General features: G+C 41.1%; 1 protein-coding gene across 2 annotated transcripts in view; it reads left to right on the forward strand.

The window, feature by feature from the left end:
- The window catches only part of NCALD (neurocalcin delta), a 401,347-nt gene that overhangs the window by 113,124 nt on the left and 268,760 nt on the right, over positions 1-19,463 (forward strand). For both annotated transcript variants that reach the window (XM_030303777.1, XM_030303776.1), the window contains exon 2: positions 11,772-11,824. The gene's annotated coding sequence lies outside the window, so the exon portion shown is untranslated. The remainder of the gene's footprint in view (positions 1-11,771; positions 11,825-19,463) is intronic.

Raw genomic sequence — 19,463 nt, forward strand, 5'->3', positions numbered from 1 at the left:
CTGCCCCTCCCCTGCTCATGCTCTGTCTCTTTCTGTCTCTCAAAAATAAATAAACATTAAAAAAAATTTAAAGTTTTCTTAGTTGAACCATATTCCTTTTTAGTTGACCCTTTTCTAGTATCGATCATAGAAATGTAGTGAGTATATTTTAACTCACCTTCCCCCAATAGGAATCATTGCCTTATTTACCTATCACACACCACCCCACCTCCCCGCCCCCCCCCCCCAAATTTGGAAAATACCGGGTGGTTCTTTAGATGCTTTTTCATGCTTCTAAGGAGTTTGCTGGACATTTCTTCCTTCTTCTTCTTCTTTTTTTTAAATTAAGCAACTTTATTGTAAAACAAAGCACAGAAAGACACCCCCCTTCCAAATCAAATACATAGCTTAATAAATACCCATAAGGCTAAAACATTTGTAATGACCACCCAAGTCAGGAAATAGAAATTTGCCCCTCACCCCAGATACCTCTTCCACATGCCTGGTTTCAATTATAGTCCTTCTACTTTCCTTCATAAGTGACCATTCTTCAGACTTTTATAGTAATCACCCAAATGTGTATCCCTAGAAAATGCTTTTTAAAATATTCACTCATTTAAAAAATTGATGCACCTTTCTTTTAATATAGAGTCCTGCTGCATCTTTTTCTTTTTTGTATAGTTTATGAGTGGATAAATCCAGCCTTCTGACCTTAGTAGAGTTGCTCATAGTGTGGATTTTGCCGCTTGCATACTCCTGAGACATTTCACTGTGTTCCTCTGTCTTCCATATTTCCTGCAACGTGGTAGCTGGATTTCAAGGTTTGGTTAGATTCAGATAGAATTTTTTTTTTTTGGCAGTTTTAAAGGAGTGTTCAGGAAGTGTGTAATATCTGCCTGATCCCTCTTTTTGTAAACTTAACAATTGTTGATGCTCAGTGCTTAGAATTACTTATGTCCTGGAGTTGGCATTCTAGTTTAGACTTTTTTTTTTTTTTTTAATTTATCAGGTGGAATACTTTTATAAAGAATTGTTTACCTTCCTCTATTTTTTGGTCACTCAGTGGTATATAGTTCATATAATAGGAGAGACAAGAAAAATATTTGGATCTTCTTGTTTATCAGGTTTCAAAATAATGAATTTGTTCCCTTTCATCTTCCAAAGGTATATATACGTGTGTGACCTTGTGGATGTAAGCATATAATGGGTTTCATTTAGTTACAATTATCATTTTGCAAGCTCAAAGCCCAGTGGCAGCCTTTTCAAGTTGGCTCCTGCTTACTTTTCCTGGGTGTCCTTGTAGATATAAAACTCCATGGATTGAAAATTCAAGAACTACTTCTCTCGATCAGCCTTTTCTTCATTCTTTTATGGCCTCAGCTGACCAGGGAATAGTGCTTGTAGAACAGGGCACGCCCTCTATAGAAAGAGCATATGTGCTTTCTGTTTACAAATATTCTGGGCTTTGTGTTTAGAGACCAGAGCACTGGCTTCCTGTCGGGCCATTCTCTCTGGAAATGAGATTGCTTTGCTGAAAAGATTTGATATTAATAGTTTTCTCAACAATAACATATTCTTCTATGAGGCATATGCTCTTGTCTAGTCAGATATCTGGGATAAAACTAAAAATGGTCAAAACACTGTCTTAATTTTTCCCCCGTAAAATTCTCCATGTAATCCAATGCATATCTATAAATTAACCTTTGGGAAAAACTATAATTAATCTTATTAAATGTGAGATTGCCTCAGGCTTTTTTTGTGTGTGGGGGGTAGAAGAATTTGCATTAAAATTAGCTTTGCCTTCAAAACATAATTTCCGATCTTCAAAGGGAATTTATCACATCCCTCCCCTGTTGGTAACCTGCTTTTCCTTTAGTTCAAGTGCTGTGCTTTCTCTTTTCATCTTCTCAAGCTTGGACAATTCTGAACATTTTAACTCTCTCGTTTCTGTTTCTGTGACACTGGCTTTCTGGCCACAGGGCTCCTGAGAAAATTTGCCAGAAGTAATACTTGGCCTAGCACACAAAAACAGAACCACCCATCAGAAGGAATAAAGGTGGTTTTGAGAAGCTTATGACATCAGTGTCTGTGACAGTTTTTTTTTTTTAATTCTATTTTTTATTTTTTAAAATTTACATCCAAATTAGTTAGCATGTAGTGAAACAATGATTTCAGGAGTAGATTCCTTAATGCCCCTTACCCAATTAGCCCATCCCCCCTCCCACAACCCCTCTGGCAACCCTCAGTTTGTTCTCCATATTTATGAGTCTCTTCTGTATTGTCCCCCTTCCTGTTTTTATATTATTTTTGTTTTCCTTCCCTTATGTTCATCTGTTGTGTCTCTTAAAGTCCTCATATGAGTGAAATCCTATGATTTTTGTCTTTCTCTGACTAATTTCACTTAGCATAATACCCTCCAGTTCCATCCACGTAGTTGCAAATGGCAATATTTCATTCTTTTTGATCACGTAGTTGCAAATGGCAAGATTTCATTCTTTTTGATTGCCGAGTAATACTCCATTGTATGTATATACCACACCTTCTTTAGCCATTCATCCATCAATGGACATTTGGGCTCTTTCCATACTTTGGCTATTGTTGATAGTGCTGCTGTAAACATGGGGGTGCATGTGTCCCTTCGAAACAGCATACCTGTATCCCTTGGATAAATACCTAGTAGTGGAATTGCTGGGTCATAGGGTAGTTCTATTTTTAATTTTTTGAGGAACCTCCATACTGTTTTCCACAGTGGCTGCACCAGTTTGCATTCCCACCAGCAGTGCAAAAGAGATCCTCTTTCTCTGCATCCTTGCCAACTTCTGTTGTTGCCTGAGTTGTTAATGTTAGCCATTCTGACAGGTGTAAAGTGGTATCTCATTGTGCTTTTGATTTGTATTTCCCTAAAAGATACTTTCTTTAAATTTTATTTATTGAAATAAAATTGTTGTTGCCTGAGTTGTTAATGTTAGCCGTTCTGACAGGTGTAAGGTTGTATCTCATGGTGGTTTTGATTTGTATTTCCCTGATGATGAGTGATGTTGAGCATGTTTTCATGTGTCGGTTGGCCATCTGGATGTCTTCCTTGGAGAAGTGTTTATTCATGTGTTTTGCCCATTTTTTCACTGGATTAGCTGTTTTTTGGGTGTTGAGTTTGATAAGTTCTTTATAGATTTTGGATACTAGCCCTTTGTCTGATATGTCATTTGCAAATAGCTTCTCTCATTCTGTGACAGTTTTCTTTTGGTTTATATCATTCTTATTTGCAGACTGGTTAATACTTATGGGTGTTTTATTGTAGAAGATTGTTCTACAAAAGATCTATCTGATTCTTAAGTCTTAGCTTGACTTAGAGGGCCTTTAAGTCTTTAGCTTGACATTCAAGGCCCTCTGCAGCCTTATTACTGTCCTTCTCAAAAACCCTCAGTGACTCTCTGTTGCCTATTGGACTGAGTATATACTTTTCACTGTGCTTCCAATTTACCTCTCTAGGTTCATCTCTTCTTTTTCCTTTGGACACCCCTTCAGATCAGCTACATTAGATTGCTTCAATTTCCCTGGTAAACTCTCATGCTTTCCTACTTTGGCCTTTGCTCATGTAATTATTTCCATTTGGAATGGCCTTCCCTTCCCTTCCATCTCTACATACAGAAATACTATTCTTGTTTTTAAGACCAATGTGAAATGGCCCTCCTTCATGAATTTCTTCCTGATTCCTCCAAAGAAATTACTTTATCCTACCTTTGAACTTCCAGGCAATTTGTCGATGGCAGTTGCTTTGTATTATTTTGTTACATAGTTAAATGAACATTGTTGTTGCCAGCATTTTATGTGTCTAATATACCCACTCCTGGAAAATAAATAGGATGACCATATATCCAGATGTTCCCAAGACAGCTCCAGATTTCCTGGGACAGCCCCAATATATGCTCTGTCCTAGCACCCTGTCTGGTTAGCATCCTCTTTCACTCTGAAAAGTATCTTCATTTGAACAATAAATTAAGCAGGCATTCTTGGAATAAATAACTGGAGGATTGGGGCTGCATCATATTCATGTTTGAATCGTGGTCATTTATCAGGAGGGGAGGTATAAGGGCAAAGAAGAAGGCAGACTGTCTTGTGCAGGGGCTGCTGTGCTGAGGCCATCAGGAAATGCTCAAGAAGTTATCTTGATTCCTCCTGGGCTAGTCCTCCTCCAGGCACTGCCCAGAAGCTCTTACTTTTCCATCAGAAAGCTGCGTTCCCTGAGGGCTTAGTAAATAATCGCTCCCAACATGAAGGGCTGTGGGTGTTGTTTCCCCCTCAGGTCAGTGCAGCGAGAGCTTATAAGAATATTTGGCGTTGTGGGGGATATGTAGTGCACATGTGAAAGGGCTTTTATTTCCTTACTTATTATTTATTTATTTTTCATTCGTTTTTATTTTTAAAACCAACTGACAGAAAAGTTGACAGAATAGTACATAGTCACAATCTCATTTTGCTACACACGCTTTCTCGTTCTTGCTTGTTCCATATATACACACATTGGATCAAGTTTGTGTTTAAGCAAGTTTTTTCTATAAATGTGCACATTCTTTTCTGACTCACTTGAATACAGGTTGAGAATGCCATGATACTTCACCCCCAAATACTTCTCAAGTGAATGGGGACATTATTCCACATAACCGCAATATCATGATTATACCCAAGACAATTAACAGTAATTCCTAAACCACCTAATAACACAGTCCCTGTTGTGTTCTTAAATAGGTTTTGGAGCCATTGTCTCTTCCACCTCTTTTAATCATGCATAGTCTCTCTGCCTGTGTGTTTGTATGTGTGTGCACGTGTGTATGCACAAGCAACACATACCGTTAACATGCAGTGTTTGAAATTCCGCTCCTCTCCCCCTCAGAGAATTTTGCTTTTACCCACTAAGTTTCTTCTTCCTCCTTGATTCTCTAAAGATAGTTCCACCTTTGCCAGATTTGCTCCCTGCTTTGTATAATTGAGGGACGAACAATCTGAGATGAGTTAATGGGTTGGAGTAAAGGAGAGGTGGGAGGAGAGGTGGGGGCTTTGGAAGTTGGTCCTGAGGCTTTAGAAAGGCCAAACTTCCTCCCCAGAGCCCACCCAACCCAGTAGCTTGAAGATGTGGGGACTCGGGAGGAGTGAAAGGAGCTTTTTGCAAAGCAAGTGAAGCTGGCAATACCATGAATTGGTCTAAAAACTTTTATTGTGTGCTAGGCACTGTGCTAGCCTCTGGGGGTAAATTTTGGACCTGAACTGTCTCTACCTCATAGAGGTCAGTGTCCATGGAGGGTGATGGGTTTGGAATTAATAACCACGATAATGAACACGTAACCGTTGCTTGTGATTAAGTGCAATAAGGGAAAAGAAGAGTAGGCTGCCTAGTATGCAGCAGAAGAACCAGACTTTCTTTTGAGAGGTCAGGGAAAGTCTCTCAGAGGAAATCACACTGACCTTGAGAGCCAAAGAATGAGTTCATGTTAGGCAAGTGGAGAGTAGTTAGGAAAGGGCCTCAACATGTACCAATGGCTGCCTGAAGGAGCGAGGCAGACCCTACAGAGGGCTGGGACAGCCGGATCTGAGCAGCGGAGAAGGAGGGCAGTGTCAGGTGAAGAGAGAGGGAGGGGATGGACTGCACAGGCCCAAGGAGGAGTTTTCATCTCCCAAGAAGCAGAATTGTTAGATGGACCCTTTTGGAGGTGGGATGGGGAGGAGATGGTTGGCTAGGACACAGAGACGTGGATATCACAACCAGTGGAAAACTAAGCAGTTGTGACCAGGTTGGAGCACATGGTGTGAGGGGGGACACTATGCTGAAGTTTAGGTTCTTTCTGTAAGTAACCCATTGAAGAGTGGGTATGGACAGGGAAATGACATGTCAAATGTCATTTATCTTTGAAAAAGATAAATGTCCAGGATGGATGAATTAATTGATGACATGAAAGGCTAAGAGACTGGGGCGCTTGGGTGGCTCAGTCGGTTAAGCGTCCGACTTCTGCTCAGGTCATGATCTCACGGTCCGTGAGTTCGAGCCCCGCGTCGGGCTCTGTGCTGACAGCTCAGAGCTTGGAGCCTGTTTCAGATTCTGTGTCTCCCTCTCTCTCTGGCCCTCCCCTGTTCATGCTCTGTCTCTGTCTCAAAAATAAAAATAAACATTTAAAAAAAAAAAAGAAAGGCTAAGAGACTTTGAAATTGTCCAGTAGATAGAGGGTGAAGGTTTGACTTGGGGAGTGACAGTAGGGACGAGGATAGGAGACCGAGATGCTCAGCAGGTGCAATCTATAGAACTTGGTTATCAACGAGAGGAGTATTAAATGATGTCCAGTATCCTGGCTTGTGTGATGAGTGGAAAGGGATAGCAAGAAGGGGACCAGCTTGGGCAATAGATGATGAGTTATATTTATCCCTGATAAGTGCTAAGTGCTTGTGGGAGATCCAGCCTGATGTCACCTAAGTAACTGATTAGCTAGTGTTTTCTGACATTGATGAAATTCTCTCTGGATATTTTTGATATGTTAACAAGGTTTTTATTGAGAGAGTTGGAAGCATGCAAACTACTTATAAAGGAGTGCTTGCATTTTACAACTGACAGATTGCTTTATTCTGAATGGCCCATGACAGACTTATTTTTTGTACTTAAGAGACATTTGACTTTGTCACAGTTTTGAAAATATGTTATTTTTGGTTTGTTTAGATGGTGGGTTTTCAAAAACAGTTAAATATTACAACGAGGCTTGCTGCGTTTTGTTTTGTTTTGTTTTGTTTCCCCATTCAGTTTCCCATTAAATATACAAGTCTAACATCTGGCACTCTTCTTTTTAAGGACTCTGGAAAAAGAGCTGCAAGGATTAGACTTAGCACTTGACAAATCATCCAACTGTAATATTTTCATCTAGAGTTGAGTCTGAAGCTGACTGAAATGGCCATGTCAGGAACGGCACTGTGTAATGTTACAGAGGAGAGGAGCCACTTAGGAGAGTTCCTAATATGGTCGGGGCATTCTCGAGATGCATGGAATAACCCATTTGTATGGTATCATCCACGCTGGGAATGCAGCTATAACGTGTCAAGTGACAGGCTCCACAGAGCATTTCTTTTCTGTTATTTGTCAGACTACAGCCCGTTGGCTGATAATGGCGTTTCCTCTTACATTGCTTCATTTTTCAATAGCAAATCCTTGGACTCTGAACTGGAAAGTCTCTTTTCCAGCTTGAAAGTCATATATTCTTAGAGTTGGAAAGGACCTCAGTAATTCTCTTAATCCAGACCCCTGGTATTTTTGCACATGAGGAAAACGAGACACAGAGAGGTGAGGCAATTTGGCCACAGCCAATCAGATAATTATTGAACCCTCCAGCCCACCTAGACTCCCCCTTTCAAATGGCCAGAATGGCAGCCTCCCTCCTGCTTTTAGTTTATTTGCCAGAAGTTAGTCTTTTTTCACATCATGAAGCCACTTGGAAATAACCTAACTTCTTTGAAAGAAGAAAAGATGTGTTTTTCTCAGAACACATATTTCTGTTTTTTTCCAAATGGGTTTTCATTCTAACTCAGCGTGACTCTCCTCTATTCTGAGAGAGCTTTCACGCCACTGTGTGACATCTCTCTAATGGCTGTCTCCGCCCAGCTGGACATCTGTAGAACAGTTTCAGCAAAACCCCATGCCCTTTGGAGCATGGCATTGCCTCGAAATTCCGGAAAGGACAGATGCTAGAAACTGGACAGCACCTTTGCCTGAGTCCTTAAAACAGGTGATACCAGGAACTTCTCTAGAAGCAACCACTGATCAAAATGAGACTTTTGAAAGGATCCTTGATTTCTGAAGTCAGAAATCTCACACTTGTGTCCTAGGACTGAACACCCCTGTGACTCCCGAGGCCTGTAGCCTTCGCCGCTGCTGGAGGGCGGGCGTACGGTGGGCATGGTGGTACCTGGAGCCTGGCCCAGCCAGGGAAAGCAGGGGAGATTTGAAAATGAGTTGTGAGTGAGAAGAGGGAAATAACCCATGGGGTACTCAACCATTTACTGTCTCAACTTGTGGGGAAAGGCTGTGGGAGCCCCATGCTCAGGAACCACAATGTCTGCTCGGTCCTTTCTCTCTACGCTTTCTCCCCACAAAATAATCTTCTGGTCTGGGTGTGGGGTTTGGGGGCTGGAGCAGGTGGTAAACATTGCTCTGTGCTCTGAGACTAAGTGCTGGGCTTTAGAAAGCCAAAAGCCTTTTCTCTGCTCCTGCTGGAACATCTCATCTGTGAGGTCGTGGATGCTACAGGATCCTCCTTCTGGAAAAGGGGAGGGTCTCAGGGGCTAAGATGAGGAGGAGGAACATCAATTGCTAGCTCCAAATGGAATCCCACTACATTTGTAAGAGCTCAGTTAAAGGAAAACAGGGACTGCTTAGTGTGATGTTCTTAATATGAGCTGTTTCCAGGAGCAGCAAATGAGTGCTGTTGTCTGGGCTAAGCACACAGAGGGATGAAAAAATGCATCCTGGTGGATTATCCTCAAATCTTTGAAGTAAACAGAATTTTTTTCTTGCTGTTATAAAGCTTAATTCTGTACCAGAATGGTCACAGAATATTAGAATTCTATGGGAACTCAGAGATGACGTGTGCTGGGTGTTTATTCTCTGCCATCCCCAAATTCTCTGTCATCTCCTCAACATTGTTTTCAGCCTTGGGACGCTCATCTCCAGGGATCACATCAATGGGCTTATCTGCCCTCTGGCTTCTCTTCGGATTTGGTCAATAGGAGGTACCTACTTTATCCCTTGGCAGTTTCCTTAACCCTGTCCATGCCTTGTAAATAATCCCCTTCATTAGAATGCCCATTCGAGTGTGTAATCTCTTTCTTCCTGGAACCCTGACTATGACCATTTTACAGGTGAGGAAACTGGGGCACAGAGACGCCCACTGGCTTATTTGGTGGTGTCTCTTTTTTCCTCCTTTTCTCTGCCATTGATGAGCATTCACAAATTGAGACCCCAAGACCCTGGAATACTAGACTGGGGATGAGGAAACCCCTGGCACTATAGTCTGCTCTGCTCTAATGTGATGGCATGTTTCTAAGAATTTTCCTTTAACTTAAAAGTGGTGTCCTTAAAAATGATATTTTACATGGTATATACATACCATGGAGTAGTACTCAGCCTTAAAAAAGAAGGAAATCCTGTCATTTGCAGCAACATGGATGAACCCTGAGGACATTATGTGAAGTGAAATAAGCCAGTCTTGCATGATTCTACTTAATCAGAAGTGTCTAAAGCAGTCACACTCGTACAGCAGAAGCTAGAGTGATCGTTGCCAGAGGCTGGGGGAGGTGGAAAAGGGAAGTTGCTGTTCAGTGGATGTAAGTTTCAATCATGCAAGGTGGACAGCTTCTAGAGATCTGCCGTACAACATGGTACCTATAGTTAACGGCACTGTATTATACAGCTAAAACTTTAAGCGGGCAGATCTCTTTTTTAAAAATCATACACACAGAATAAGAAGGAGAAAAAAAAGTATTTTAATAGGTAAAAAGTTAGAGGTTAAAAGTAGTTAGGGAGAGGACACACCTCGGGGAGGACTCTGTCCATGAGGGCACGGCTGGGCTGGTGGAAAGTCAGGAATTGCCTTCTTCCTCCAGGGTGGAGGCAACTGTGCCAGGACCTGGCTGGTGGAGTGGGGCCAAATTTGCCCCCTGCCTTCCCAGGCCAGTGCCTTGAGCACTCATTTCCATACTTCAGTGTGTGAGAAGTCAAAATTTCTGATCATGCTTGTGTGTGTGTGTGTGTGTGTGTGTGTGTGTGTGTGTGAGAGAGAGAGAGAGAGAGAGAGAGAGAGAGAGAGAGAGAATTTGCATTCTTCCTTTTATTGACTTTTATTCCTTTTATTTATTTGCATTCTTGCTTTATTGACTTTCCTAAGTTCTCTGAAGAGTCTTTTTTTTAACCTCTCATGTTTCATTGCTTCTAAGTCGAGTTTTATTTTTCTCACATTTTGAGACTCTGATACCAGAATGTGTCTACAACCAAATGCATCTTTTGTTGCATTTGGTCCGGTGGTATTTGTGCTGTAGTTGCATTGCCTGGGCACGTGTGAACTTGGTAGTTCTGGTAGCAGGACAAGACAACGGAAACCCCTCGTTGTTTCAGTTAGCGATCCATTTGATGACCATCTGAGAAAGGAATGTAAGTCCTAGGTGTTGACTGAAATCTCCTGGCATCTATTAGTAAGATCTTCTTGCCAACACCAACACTTGTGGAAAAGCATCCGAAGCTCAGAAGAAGATCCCAGATACAATACTTGAACACTTTTAAAACATGCTGCATTGCTGGGACGCCTGGGTGGCTCAGTTGGTTAAGCGTCCGACTCTTTGATTTCTGCTTAGGGTCATAATCTCATGGTTCGTGAGTTCGAGCCCCACATGGGTTTCGGTGCTGACAGGGTGGGGCCTCCTTGGGATTCTCTCTCTCTCTTTCTCTCTCTGCCCTTTTCCCACGTGCATGTGCATGCACTCTCTTTCTCAAAATAAATAAACTTAAAAAAAAGAAAATGCTGCATTACTAAAGACTTTGGTGGCATAGAGGACAATATTGTGTGGGAAAACACACTCATTGGATATTATGTCAACTGTCATTTGAAGAGTGGCTTCCGACTGAATACCTAAACCAAAGTAAATTTGCATACCTAACCAATTTATTCCACTTACATTTTCATACTCTCCTTTTTGATGGGTATAATAAAACTCAGGTCTTACATAAGTCTAATAGAGATCTCTTTCAATAAGTATAAAATAAAAGTTCTAAATGTTAGTATTGTGTCACAATTTAATTTGCAGCCAATTTTTTTCTTACTGTTCTATAAAACAGCATTGTCTGTACAATCAGTGAACCTTAACAATTGATGGTATGTGGTAGTGAACGAGGAAGTCTGTTAAATTAGCAGCATGAATCAAAAGATGAGTTAGAAAGCTCAGGAATGAGGAGGGAGTTTAGTAATTCTTTTACTCTATACATATTTATTAAGTTTTTACTGTGAGACCAGTGCTAGGCAAGGCATAAGGATATAGCTGTAAACAAAATAACTGTGATCCCTGGGCTCACAGAGAAGACGAGATATACTGAGTAAGTAGTTGCATGCATGATGTTAGAGAAAAGTGCAGGCTTCTTTGGGAGAGTAAATAGAGGGAACTTAAGATAGTCAAGGGGAGCGGATGGCCTGGCTGAAGAAGTGACACTTGAGTGGAGAATGGAAGGACCAGTAGGAGTTAGTCATGTGGAGGTGAGTGGGGAAGGGGGAGGGAGTGGGGAAGGGAGTAGGAAAGGGAGAGCCGTGTGTATAAAAGCAGGGAGGTGGCAATGAAGGAGAAGCTGAAGGAAGTCCAGTGTAGCTGGAGCACAGACAGTGGTAACAGAGATGAGAAACAAAGCTAGAGAAGTAGGTGGGCAGCAGATGATGAAGGGCCTTTAGAAGACATGGCAAGGAGGTTGGCCTTTATCCCAAGAGTAAGAGGAAGTTGTGGAAGGGGTTCCAGGAGAGGTATAGCGTGCCATGCTCAAATTTTAGAATTGTCATTCTGGCTGCTGGGCAGAAATGGAGTGCTGTAGGTCAAGGGCAGATGAAAAGAGTATGATAGTAGTCATCCTCACTTGACTGGGGGAAGGAAGCCGGGATGGGCAGAAGTCCAAATGGTGCAGGGGAATCCCGGAGCGAGTGGTATTTCCCATCGTCAGTTGCATTCCTCAGATATTACATCCTTAGTTCCTGGTAACCTAAGACAATAACTTTATTTGTTTTTGACAGAGTGACTTCTTCTGACTTGAGCCTACGGTGTGCTTTGAGAAATCTGCCACCAGGTAAATATAGAATAAGATTTTTCAGATTTATAAACCATACTTTTCTCCCAAGACTCCCTAAGACCTAAATCCAACATCTTATTTGAGCCTTGCCATAGCCTTCTGAGTCAGGTGCTGCTTTATTTATTTTTTTTATTTATTTATTTTTTTTAACGTTTTATTTATTTTTGAGACAGAGAGAGACAGAGCATGAACGGGTGAGGGTCAGAGAGAGGGAGACACAGAATCTGAAATAGGCTCCAGGCTCTGAGCTGTCAGCACAGAGCCCGACGCGGGGCTCGAACTCACGGACCGTGAGATCATGACCTGAGCCGAAGTCGGCCGCTTAACCGACTGAGCCACCCAGGCGCCCCTGGTGCTGCTTTATTTTCATCTTGCACATGAGGAAATTAAGGCACAGGGAGGTTAGGCAACTTTATCAACATGCACAAAGCTGTTTATCACAGCATAAATTATAATAGCCAAATAAAGAGGAAAGAATCTAAACATGCAACAGTAGTTAAGTTGTGTCAAATCAATTATGGGACATAATTTGATGGTGTTACTTTAATAATATTCTTTATCAGATTAAGAAGTTTCTCTCCTATTCCTAGTTTGTTCAAAGTGAATTATTTCACCTGCATGTTGAATTTTATTAAATGCTTTTCTAATCTACTGAGGTGATCAAATGATTTTTATCCCTTGACAAAAATCTTGTTCATGGTTAATTTACTTTAATTAATTTTAGGATGTTAAGCTAGCTTGCATTGCTAAGATAAAACCAAACTTGATCATGGTGCATTATCCTTTCTATACTCAGCGAGATGTAGTTTGCTAAATTTTAGTCTCAAGATTGGCCAAAATTTTCCTGTCTGGTATTTTCCTCTTCAGGAATGTTTTTCAAAATATTAGAATTACTGGTTCCTTGAAGGTGTGATGAAACTTGATGAACCAGTTTGGGCATGTTGTTTTCTTTGTGGGAGGAATTTTTACCCTGTGTTTTAACTTCTGATTTATCTAGGTTTTCTATTTCTTCCTGAGTCAGTTTTGGTAAGTTCTGTTTGTGGCTCTATAGACACATTTCTGTTGGCTTTGTATGCAGGAGGGGAATTTCTGGGTCTTGGGGTAGGTGTATGTTCCACTTCAGCAAATACTATCAAAGAGTTTTCCAAAATGGTTGCATTAATTTAAAAATTTAACTGCCAATCAGGAGTGTGTGATAGTTCTGATTTTCTATATTTTTGCCAGTACAAGGTATTTTCTGTTTTTGTTGGATTGTTTTTTTAATTTAAGCTCTGCTGGTAGGTGTATAATATCAAGTTGTAGTATTAACTTGCATTTCCCTGTCGACTAATGAAGTTGGGTACATATTCATATATTAATTGACCATTTGTATATCTTGTTTATGAAAATCCTTTTCAAATCTTAAAAAAATTGAGGTGCTTATTCAAGTCTTTTGGAAATAAAATTGGGTTGTCTTAGTGAATTGTCTTTCTTATTGAATTGTAGACATTTTTAATAATAAGTGTTCTGGATTTGAGCCTTTCCCAGGTTATATATATTGTAAATATCTCCTCTTTTTCCTGTGGTTTATCTTCCAGTTTTTAATGAACAGAAATTCCTTTAAAATGATATAAATTATTCATTTTTTTTCTTTTGTGGTTGGCACTCCTGTTCTATTTAAGAAATTTTGGCATTATTCCAAGATCAGAAAGATGTTTTCTGTTTTCTTCTGAAAGCTGTATGATTTTATTTTTACATTTTGATCTATAATACATCTGAAATTGATTGTATTGTGTATGTGAAGGGTCAAGATTAATTTTTTCTATGTGGATACACACTTGACCAGGCACATTCCTTTTGCTGTAGTACTATTTTTTTTAAGTTGAGAAGCTTTTTTTTTTTAAATGAATATTTATTTATGATATAGTTGTCAAGTAAGCTGTCTGTAGTACTAGCTATCTATTTATTTATTTTGGTTAGGCTTACTGAGGTGTAAGTAATACACAGTGAAATTCACTCTCTTGAAATTTATGGTTTAATAAATTTCAACAACTGTATACAATCATGTAACCATGACCACGGTCACAATGCAGAGTATATCCAACATCTGAAAGAGTGTTCCTTTGGACTCTCCTTACCTGCAGCCCTTGACAACTGCTGATCTGATTTCTGTTCCAGGGTTTTTCTTTTCTCATAATATGTAAATCAAGTTGTCCAATATGTAAACTTTCATTTCAGGCTTCTTTCATTTAAATTTTTTTTTTTCAACGTTTATTTATTTTTGGGACAGAGAGAGACAGAGCATGAACGGGGGAGGAGCAGAGAGAGAGGGAGACACAGAATCGGAAACAGGCTCCAGGGTCTGAGCCATCAGCCCAGAGCCTGACGCGGGGCTCGAACTCACGGACCGCGAGATCGTGACCTGGCTGAAGTCGGACGCTTAACCGACTGCGCCACCCAGGCGCCCCGTCAGGCTTCTTTCATTTAGCATAAAGTCTTTGAGATTCCTGCCTGTTTTTCCCTTATCAGTAGTTTGTTCTTTTTTATTACTGAGTAGAATTCCATCGTGTGGATGTACCACAATGTGTTTATCCATTCACCAGTTGATGAGCACTTGGGTTATCGATAGTTTTGGGCTATATTAGCAAAGCTATCGTAGTCACTGATTAATGGGTCTTTGTACAGATTTATATTTTCATTTTTCTTGGGTAAATTACTACAAGTAGGATTATTGGATCACGTGGTAAGTATAGCAACTGTATGCTTAACGTTATTTAAGAAAAATCCCTCTAGCTGTTTCAAAAGTGACTGTGCCATTTTGCATTCCAGTCAGCAATATAGGAAAGTTTTAGTTACTCCACAGCCTATCAGCACTTAGTATCAGTCTTTGTAATTTTAGCAATTTGAGTTCGTATATAGTGGTACCTTCTTGTAGCTTTAATTCTCCCTTCCCTAGTGATTCCTAATGTTGAACACCTTTTCAAGCATTTCTTTGGCATCTGTATATCTTTGGTGAAATGTCTGTTCAAATCATTCCCCCATTTTTAAACTCCCGTTACCTATCTTTCTGTTATTGATCTATAATCGAATATATTGGGGATACAAGCTTTTTATCAAACATGTGCTTTAGAAGATGAGAAGTTTTTAATTTTCATGAAATTCAACTTAATCAAATTTTTCTCTCTTATGGGTGTCAGGATTCTAAAACCAAGAATACAAATATGTTCTTGTTTTTTTTTTTTTTCTAGAAATTACATAGTTGTAAGCTTTACATTTAGTTATATGACACATTTTGAGGTAATTTTTGTATCTGGTGTGAGGTAAAAGTCAAGGTTTACTTTTTTATATGGACATCTAAATTTCCAGCACTATGTGTTAAAAAAGCTATCCTTTTTCTTTTTTAATTACCTTGGCACTTTTTTTTTCTCTCCTCCTCCTCTGGTACTCTAATTACATGTATATCAGACTATTTGATATTGTTCTACACTTCTTGGATACTTAAAAAAAAATTCTCCGTTCTCTTTGGATAATTTTTTTTGACCAGTCTTTGAGTTTACAGATCCTTTTCTTTAAATGTATCCTATCTCCTCGTCAGCCTATCAAAGGAAACCTTTACTTCTGATATACATTTTTATTTCTAGAATTTGTTTCCTACAGTTTCCATGATTTTTTCCATCTTTTCCTGCATTTTATTCTTCTTTTAATGAGCACCTTTTACATATTAATCATAGCTATTTTAAAATCTCAGTCTGAGTGTTCCAATATGTGAGTCATAGCTGTCTAGTTCTGTAAGTTGCTTTATCCTGACAGTGGGTTGTTTTTCCTTAGTTTTTTAAAATACGTCATAATTTTGGTTTCATGTTGGACACTTTTTCTTTTGTAAGGTCATCGATGTGAGGGTTTGAGTAATCTTGTTAGCAGATGACAGGAACCGTTGTTGATACAGAGTTTGGGGGGGTTTGGGCTCCTGGTGGCTGTAGTTACCTTCAGCCCGCCAGACTCCAGCGTTGTCCAGTGGTGGACCGTAGTCACCTTATGCTTAGTTGGCCTGGTGTGCCAGAGGGTTTTCCCACTGTCTAAACCCCGTCCTTAGCCTTCGGCAGATGTGCCACACCTGTTCCGCTGAGGGGATCTCTGTCCACGTTGGTGCTCATTGTGCTCGGTGTAATGTGGTGGCTTTGGTGGTGAGGTCGTCAGCTTTCCTGGTCCAGCCTCAGTCTTGGGCGGGCCTTGTGTGTCCACACCTTGGGACCTGGGCTTTGTCCTGGTTCCTTGCTCCTCCTCACAGCTGCCGATCTCTGCCTTGTGTCTGTGGGTGTCTTGGTGGGAGAGAGCATCCTGCCCCTCCCTGAGTGGCAGCAGATTTCTTCTTTGTGTCAGCACTGGATTCTGGGCCTGAGTCTGTTGTCCTTCCATCAGGGGTAGATAGCTTTTGCTTCTGCCCTTCTCAAGAATCCATGGATCTTTTTGCTTGGATCTTGGGAGTGGGAAGGTTTTCTGCTCCCCTCCCAGTGGTTGAAAGCTCTTGCTTAATGTGGAACAAAGTTGTGGGAAGAGGATGGGTTTCTTGCCTGTGCCCAAATAAAGAATCACTCTTCAGTCTCAGACCCTCCCCTCAATCCTTCTCGTGAATACCCACTGGAAGCCGATGGGAAAAGAAGCTTGAGAGAGGCTCCCAGGGATTCCATGTTAGCACATACTTGCCCTTTAGGATTCATTAACATTTCAGCTGTTTTTTTCTTCCCTGCTTTTATGATGGCTCTTTCCTCCTAGAGCACTCTGTCAAAGGTGACAGTTTGTGTGTCCCATCCCTCCTTGGAGGTCCATGTCATTCTCTAAATTAGTCCACCTGGTTGCCTTGTAATCTTAGCTGTCTGACCGGCTCGATACAAGTTGTGATTTTGTGGAATTATGCAGCTTTTTCTCATTGTTAGGAAGTGATATTTTCTGTGGCGTTCTTGTCTTCAGTGGATGCAGAACTGTGTTGCAGCTTTTTAAAGCCACTGTCAATAAAGGAAAATTTGGGTTGCAAATAAAAATGCCAGCTAGAAATGGACGAAGGCTGAAATAAAGGGAGGCAGTAAAACCACAATTCAAAACTTAATGGGAGCACTGAGAGGATTTAAATTTTCTTCTTCTCTTGGTTGGCTCTACTTGGCCTTCTTTTTTCTTTCTCAGGAAGTAACTGCGTATAAGGATGGGAATCACACAATAGAATAGCTTGATTCTGTGGGCCAAGGTGAGGGAAGGAGCAAGATTGCCTTTCCCTTCTCTAGTTGCCTTCATGAGAAAAGAGGAGAAAGGGAAGCAAGTTAAAAGAAGACAAGAAAGGGACAGCAAGCAGGCATTCTGGAGGTTTGCAGCTTCTCAGAAAAGGGGTAGAGTGCAGTATCTTGAAGAATGCCAGATGTCCATGGTGCCAAGCAGTGCAGTATCATAATTCCAGACGATTCCAGACAAATCTTGATTCCCCAGCCATCTCAGGAACAGTCACATTGACTTGCAGCTTGGATATGTTTAACCCTCTACATCCTTGCTACTGCACGGGTGGCCCGGGGACCAGCAGCGTCAGCATCACCTGAGCGCTTGTTAGCAGAATGCAGGTCCCATTCAGACCTGATGAATCAGAACCTGCATTTTAACAAGATAGCAAGATCCGGAGGGATTCTTACGCACTCGGATCTTTGAGAAGTGGTGTTTTACATAATCACTGTTTCTTTTCCTTTTTAGCCAACTGTGCTTTTAATAATGAGATTAAAATCCTTCAAAGTCAAAATATTGTGAAGGTAATCCAGTTTAGGAATAAATCGGGACATAGTGCACAGAATTAAGGCATTTAAATGCATTGTCTAGTTAAATTATTGGATTTCACTGAACAATAATGATTGATATGCATACTTAATGCCTTTATTTTCAAATTCTTTTTTGAGCTTTGGTCTCTAGCGCTCAAAACCCTTGACTGTCTGTCTGGTAGCAGGGATTTTCTGTTGCTTCCTCTTATAAAGAAAGGTATTTCTTAGACCTATGAAGCCTGCCTCATGGGGGCAGTTTGGCCTTCCTCTCCACCTTGGTTTCGGTTCCTACATGAAGCTACTATTGAGGCTTCAAAGCCAAGGTCTAGCCAAGGACCCATCCCTCTGTGGAGACCCGTGCCAAGAGCCCTCAGCTTTTGAATCTTACCAACTTTGAGTACCTTGTGACGCAGTGATGAGAATGTGCTGCCAGAATTCTAGTTTTCTTCATTTTCCCCGTCTTTCGATAAAAGTTAATTTTACATTCATCCCAATTCTCAAGTTGTCCTCTTTCCTTTGATACCATAAAAAAGCCAGCCACAATCACTGGATTCTCATAGTGCCTGCCTTCCTTTCATCTTTCCTTTTGCTTTCGTACCCAGGTATTTGCAGGCCTACCTTTCCTTCCCCTTAGTGGGAGACATGAAGTCAAAGAGTCCTGGCAATATTATTAAATTGTTTTCACATATCTTTTTCAACTTGGGACCATCTTGTATGTGTTTGTTCTCAGCAAGTAGATAGAGAAGCCCTCCAGAAAAGCCCAAGGTCATGCCTCCCAGCTGAGTCAACCCAGACAAAGATTTATCTCAGTTGCCTGAGGCCAGTGAATTTTGCTTTAATGTCAGTGGTCACCCTTAGCTGCAAGGGAGTCTGGGAAATGTATCTTTGAGTTGGACGTGTTGCTGCTGCAAAAGAAATCAAGGCTGGGTTTGCTATGGGCGAAGAACTAAATGCAGACTTCAGACAGGGAGCAAGACATCAGTTTTATTCCCAGTGATGCTGGATTGAGAATGAGCTTAAATTATGGCCAGGGTCAGCTATAATCAGGTCTCCTATTATTCTGTTGCTAAAATACACTTTCATGGGAAAGTGTGAGGCCAGAAGTAGAAGGGAGGGTGCCCAGACCTCCAAGTCCCTTTCCTTACTTGGCCCCAGCAACTTGAGAAGGGATACAGCAAAGGGTAGAAATTACTTTCCAGTAGTTTTAAGAAGACAAACAGTTTTATGTGCCCAGGCAGAGGTGCGGGGGAGGAGACAGTGGCACTCCTCCTAATAATTGTATATACATATATGTCTGTCACATACACACACACACACACACATACACAATCTTTTAAAAAATTTTTTCTTAATGTTTATTTATTTTTGAGAGAGAGAGAGAGCACGCGTGCGTGCAGGGGAGGGGCAGGGAGAGAGGGAGACACAGAATGTGAAGCAGGCTCCAGGCTCTGAACAGAGCCTGACGCGGGTCTGGAACTCATGAACTGTGAGATCATGACCTGAACTGAAGTGGGATGGTTAACTGACCGAGCCACCCAGGCGCCCCTCCCACCCCCCCACCCCCACCCCCCGGCAATCTTATTATGTATTATTACATAGTGTGACACAGTTGTGTTATATTTGCTTCTTTATATACTTTTCTCAACTCCTCCTGTTAATGACCTTGTAGTATAGACAGAAATCGGCTATGGGAGTTGAGAAGGGAGAGAGCTCACGTGCCCTGGAGTTGTGAATTCCTCACAAGGGAGATGCAGACATGCTGCTTATACATTGTCAAGAGTGGGTAGCATCGTTCCAGGTAGAGAAGGGTCATTCGTGGCGAATGCAGCATGGGCTGTAGCCAGCAGACTTCCAGCTACTTTGGA

Source organism: Lynx canadensis, chromosome F2 (genome assembly GCF_007474595.2).
Source record: "Lynx canadensis isolate LIC74 chromosome F2, mLynCan4.pri.v2, whole genome shotgun sequence".
Taxonomy (NCBI): Eukaryota; Metazoa; Chordata; class Mammalia; order Carnivora; family Felidae; genus Lynx; species Lynx canadensis.